Genomic DNA, 6,000 nt, shown 5'->3' on the forward strand with positions numbered 1-6,000 from the left:
ATTCTTCTGAGTCAGGATTAGCTTTCCTACCTCACCTTTTTTTCACCACCTTCACATCTTCACCACCTACTCTCTTCATACTCTGTCACCTTTATGCCTAAAGCTTCAGAACTCTGGATGGATCTGCTTATCTCTCTGTCTGGAGGAGAGACATCTTTGTGTTGCTGCTTTCAAACCCCCTTGTATTTCAACCATCTGCTTTTGCAAAGAAACTTCCTTCTTACCTGCATCTTGAAGAGCTGTATTGCTACCCACAGTTTCAGAGCAGCTTAACTTCACCTGTATCAGCATAAGCTTTGGCTAGGAGGAGGGAGCCTTTCATCTGTGATAAAAAGATGTTCTGTCCAGGGGTGGAAGAAAAGGAGAAATGCAAGAAGCTATGGCCACAGGATGTAGCCTTTAGAAAGCTGTAATATTCCCTATAGGACCTAGATTTTTATTCTGTGGCCACGTATTGTGAGGTGTCTCTGAACACCCGCATTTGCCATTCTTGATTTTAGCAGAGTGACCACAACAAAAAGCATCAAGAATATAGCAATGAAGAAGACCCATAGCATACAGAAAGATCTCTCACTGCGCAACAGTAAACTAAGTCTGCATCTGAGAAGAAACATGGCATTTGTTTTTCAGTTACTCAGAACACAAAATACCACTTTATCAGAATGAGGGACCTTCTGACAAGCAGAAGACTGAGCTTTGCTGTGATGCAGAAAATGCAATGCTAAAGGGCTATGCAATATCTTTATGTCACTCCATTTTATATTTCATTCCAGAGAATGCTGATACCTCTTTTTTCACTGTCTTAAGTCTGCTAGCTCCATCATACAGATCCTGGTCTTTATACCATGCTTTGGCAAATGTACCCTTTGTGGCACTTCTGTGATCGATTATGCTTTACTCAGTGCCATAATTGTTTACAGCACACCACACTATTCCACTGGGTGAAAACACACTTATTACAGACAATGGTGCCAGTGCTGATCTGTTCTTATTGGCCATTTGAAAACAAAAGCCAGACAAAAAGGCATCTGTTTCCAGTGGCTGGTCAGGTTAGTACTGGAAGTCACTTCTTGGTGCTTTTCACCCCGTGTTGGAAATACAGCTGCCAGCGCTCAGGGTCTCCTTTCATTCGGGACCGGCTCCCTAGAAGAAGTGTTGTGGTGGACTCCGCTTGGGGCTAATTCTAGCGCTGCCCTCGCCTTTCACAAGGTGCGTGGGTGAGTTTTCACACTGAGTCATTAGAGCCCTACAAATGGTTTATGCGGTTAAAGCAGCCAAGAGTGTCAAAATGAGTCATATTTTTCAAGAGACAATTGCTATTTTGAGTGACTGTTTTGCATTACACTTACCAGGACACCCGGGAACAAACCAACGGTGTTGAAGCTTTCCTGCTGATCCCCGTTCCCACCCCATGACCAGGTAGGGCAGTTATATTACTCACATCACTGAGCCGCACCTTGCCCTTCCCCAAAACTCATATTCCTGGGTGTACACTTGACCCTGTCAGGAGGAAGTGACTGTGGGTTTCTATGAAAAGTTGCTTCAGGCAAAGAAGGGCATTGCCCATCGTGGCCAGCCCGAATCGCAGACTGCACACCCAGTGCCTTGCAGAGAGGTGAAAACAGAACCGAGAGGCTGCGGGCATCTGCAGTGGTACCAGCCTGCAGAGTGAAGAAAGGCAAGGTTAAGGACACGGTAGTTGTGATCATGCCCATGGAGGAGAGACTTGGAGGACAAAATGTGGTGAACACGACGAAACAATTGGACATGCCCATGCAAAGAATCCCAGAAAAGAAACAGGAGGGCTGCAGCATGGGAAGAGTCATCAAGATGGGGCTGTTTCTGTGATGTAAAGGGGCAGAAGGTAGCTGCAATTGCAGAGGAAGCCAGAAAGGAAGCAAAAGCTCTGGAGCAAGTAGATTTGCTACGACAGTGACCAGCAAGAGAAAAGCACAGTTGATAGGAAAAAGGAGCAGCTGGCTGAAAGGAAGAGGGAAAAAGAGGCATTGAGGGTAGGGAGAACAGAGTGGTCTGAAATTGGAGTTCACTACAGCCTTAACATAAGCTAACATAAGTCACAGTATATTTTTCCCAGCATATGTGCACACACGAACACCCCCAAACAAAATTTATATTTACCAGAACTGGCTTTGGTGCCCAAAAGCCACAAGGAGAAATCAAAGGAAATAAGGAGAGGTGAAAAAACAGGGGGAAGTCAAAAGGTTAGGTGAGGACAGAGGCTGAGCAACTTCAGAAACAGATACACAAGGAAAGGAAACTGTAAACGGAAGAAGAGGAGGGAGGAGGAGGAAGGCAGAGCCCAGTATGCTAAATGTGCTGGAACGATGCTGGTTTTCACATAGGCCTCCTTTGTTATCAGCTCTTCCAGTTTTGGTGTCTGAATAGCTGGAGCTGTTCCAGCTGTTATACAGGCAGATATTACATTATCTGCTGCAGCCACAAAGAAACAGTTAAGTGCAGTGTAAGCTGCTGCAAGAGTACAAGTAAGACCCTACTTGTAACAGCTACAAATCAATAAAACTGTCATTGTTTGGCTACTATCTTGAGGGGAAAGGGTAAAAAAATTCTTACAGTAACCCTTTCCAGGGCACTATGTTTCCTCTCTTGCTTTTTCCCCCTCTCTCTTTGGAGATGAACTTCATTTATCCGCTGTTACTTGGTAGATAAACAGAATTTTGTTCTTTAATGTTTTATGTCCAGTATAATTTTTACAAGAAATAGGGAAATTTCAAACAAAACAAAAGCCGTTTTACAGTTTTTTCAGTTCACCAGTGGTAACTCCAGTGGAGTTCCTGTTGAACACTTCCCTTTTTCCTGTTGGCAAGTTCAAATTTGATGTCAAAGGGCAGAACCCACAATTACCACTTCAGGCAGAAGTGAAAAGAAAAGACTCGGAAAAACTCAGAAAAGAACTTCTTCCTTGTTACTTCTTTGTCCCTACTCCAAACTGAAGACTTCCGATGACAAGCGGGTTGAAAATACTCTTGTGTAACCAAAATCAGGTGGAAGAATGCCCACATGATGATGCCAAAGTGCTTTACTTGAAACAAGCCAGTTGCAGAGTTGAAGCTAGGTTCAGCTGGAGTGCTGCCTGTGTCCCTGGCACCCTGCCCCAGAGCCACAGACCGACCGTGTGTCTCCATGCCCTGGGCCTGGGACAGACTGCCTGGGAAGACTCCTGGTTCCACGGAGATCCACCAAGCTGGAGAAGGCAGTGCCCGGTGGACTGCCTACACTGGCTCGGAAAGCCTCCTAAGCCCCAGCTTTAGCGGCGGCTGGGCTGATGAAGCCTGTCTGGAGAAGCAGCGCTCTGCCGGCAGTCACGGTAGGAAAAACCCTGGGACTTCAGCTTTAGTGCTGGGTTAAGGTGATCTAACAAGAAGCTGCTGCGGGTAGGTTCAGTTCCCCGTTTTGTTTCCTCATCTGCACCTTTCTGCCACTTTCCCCGCATGAGTTGCCAATGCGAAGCAGCATGATGAGCTAGAAAAGCTCAAAGATCAGCCTGAACACTAATCCTGTGGGAGCCCCCTCGACCGCCTGCCCACCGCACCCCACCCCACCCCACCCCACCCCACGCAGTTGGCTCAGCAGCCCCTTGGGAAGGCACAGAATGGGAAAGAGAGGCACAGGGGAGACTTTTGTTGGCAATCCACAGTTAAACCAGCTTCAGCTGGTGGTCCAACTGCAGCCTACAAGGCCAGAGTCTGTCATTCCCCATTAGCCATTAATGGCTCCTACCAGTGCTGAAGAGTTTCAGCAAGCAGGCAGGCCAAGAGTATATAATAAATGAAACCAAAACACTCTGTTAATTATTCCACTACTTAGTGTTTCTTACATTTGAATTTGATCTTGAGAAGTCCTGTCAGACAAACAATTAAATGATGCCACCTCCACCTCACAAAAGCTTTTAATTTCAAGAGAGAATAGATTCCGTGCCCCCCTGTCCTCTCCAGACTCTCTTGAATCTAATTTCAAAAAAGACCTTCATGGGTAAATTAGACATTGGACAAGAGAATGGCAGAATGCCAGCCACTTGATTTCATAATATTATAATAATAAAGATCTCGTATAATGTTATTACCCTTTTATACTCATTTTGGCCTTTTCCCTGTTGTCTCGGAACATCTCCTTTGTCATTCATTGATATTATTCTTAATAAGAGCATCGCCCTGAAACACAGGCTAGACTGAGGCTCGTGCACATAACCATACAAGACGACAGAGCAATCACATTCACCCACGGTGCTTTTCAGTGTAATATCTGTCGTCTTCAGTGGAAGTTGCACCTCCTCTCTCTCTTCATTGTGGGCTCTAAAATACGCAGAAACCGGGAGCTCAGGGAGCTTGAGCTAAAAAAAACTGGAGGCTGTGGAAGCAAGAAAGTAAGAACTACCGTATACGTCTGCCCTCTTGCCCAGGCATCCGCGTCTGGGCACTGTCATTACAGGACACAGGGCTAAACTGCTCTTAGGGCAGTCCCAGCACAGCCGGTTTCATAGGTTATGCAGCACCTGAATTTGGCTCTGGGAAGTGGTAAGAGTTAAAACCTGAATTTCATGGAATTTTTGCCATCGACTGAAGCTTTGTGATTAGCAAATTACACACCATCACAAATCATATTGCGCATGCACTGGGGAAACATTCCTCAATCGGTTCCATTTCCCTGTTCAAGCGGCTTTATGCGCTATTCATAATGTTGTATAGAAATGGCATACATGACATTACATGCACATAAAAACTCCTCTAAAAAAAGTAAACACTTGCTAATCTTGTGGGGACATTGTGCTAAAAGTGGTGTATCCATCAAAAGAAAACCAAATTCCATTTCATGCAAGCTCATCAAGAAAACATACACAATATGCAACCATTTCACAGCTGCCAAAAGAGATCAGTCTAATTTCTTTTTTTAGCCAGAAGGGGAAATCTAACCAGGCAAAGCTGTTGGGAGCCAAGAAGACTATTTAAAAAAAAAAAAAAAAAAGGTTTGAAACCATCCACAATTTCATCCGAAGGCAGAAGAGTTTGTCAGCAGAATGCATGCACCAAGCCAAGTGAAATAGTAGTGACACTAATGTTGCTGCACGTGAGGCATGTCAATTAGTGAATATGTTGGAGGGTTGTTTGTAATCCTGGGAAGCAGAGCTACAGAAAACGTTTTGTGCAGTTCTGTTTCTGGTATTCCTCTCTCCTTATCTCTCCCATCCTCCCCCCTCTCCATCCACTTTTCAGCCCTCCCCCATACAACAACTGGTTGCGTGCTAACAATATTTCTCTTTGTGCCTATGCAAATACCGTTAGATCCAAGCATATCTTTCAGAATTTGAGGCATATATGGGGTAGTCAACAACATCCACAGGACAACCATTCTTCTTACCCAGCTTTCATTTTCTTAAAATACCTCAGGAATGGTTATAAATTGTTTAAGCATTTTAAATTAGTACCAAGAGAAGCCCTCCCACTCACCTCCCCAACCGCCCCTGGCCCCCGTGCCATCAGAAACCCATTCAGCCCAAAGAGCGTCCAGATGTTAAAAATCATCTGGAAAAAAAAATATCTGTATTTGGACTGTGGGCAGGGTGGCTGGATTATCCTACCCCGCTGGAGAATGAGAGCTGCTAAACCAAGAGGGAGGGAGGACAAGGGCTGCACGGTCCTTGCCCGGGCTCTCCTGGGAAGCAGGGTGGAGAGGGTGCAGGCTCCTCCCGGGGATGGCAGGCAAGCTATCACATGAAAGATGGCTCCAGGAGACCTTGTGCCTTGGAGACACACCCAGGAATCAAAACTTTTCTGCTCTCTGGAAGAGGGCAATTAATGATTTACTCCAGGAATAAGTGATCCATGTCCAGCTTTGCATCCCAATGCAAGTGGCCCTTATAGACACTATGGGGATACGCTTACATTTTGCTGTGTCCATGGTGCACCCTTCAGGCCCGCTGTCTTCCAGACTCTTAATTAACCTCTTGGGACCTCGGTCACTGCC

Source organism: Chroicocephalus ridibundus, chromosome 1 (assembly GCF_963924245.1).
Source record: "Chroicocephalus ridibundus chromosome 1, bChrRid1.1, whole genome shotgun sequence".
In the NCBI taxonomy this organism is placed as follows: domain Eukaryota; kingdom Metazoa; phylum Chordata; class Aves; order Charadriiformes; family Laridae; genus Chroicocephalus; species Chroicocephalus ridibundus.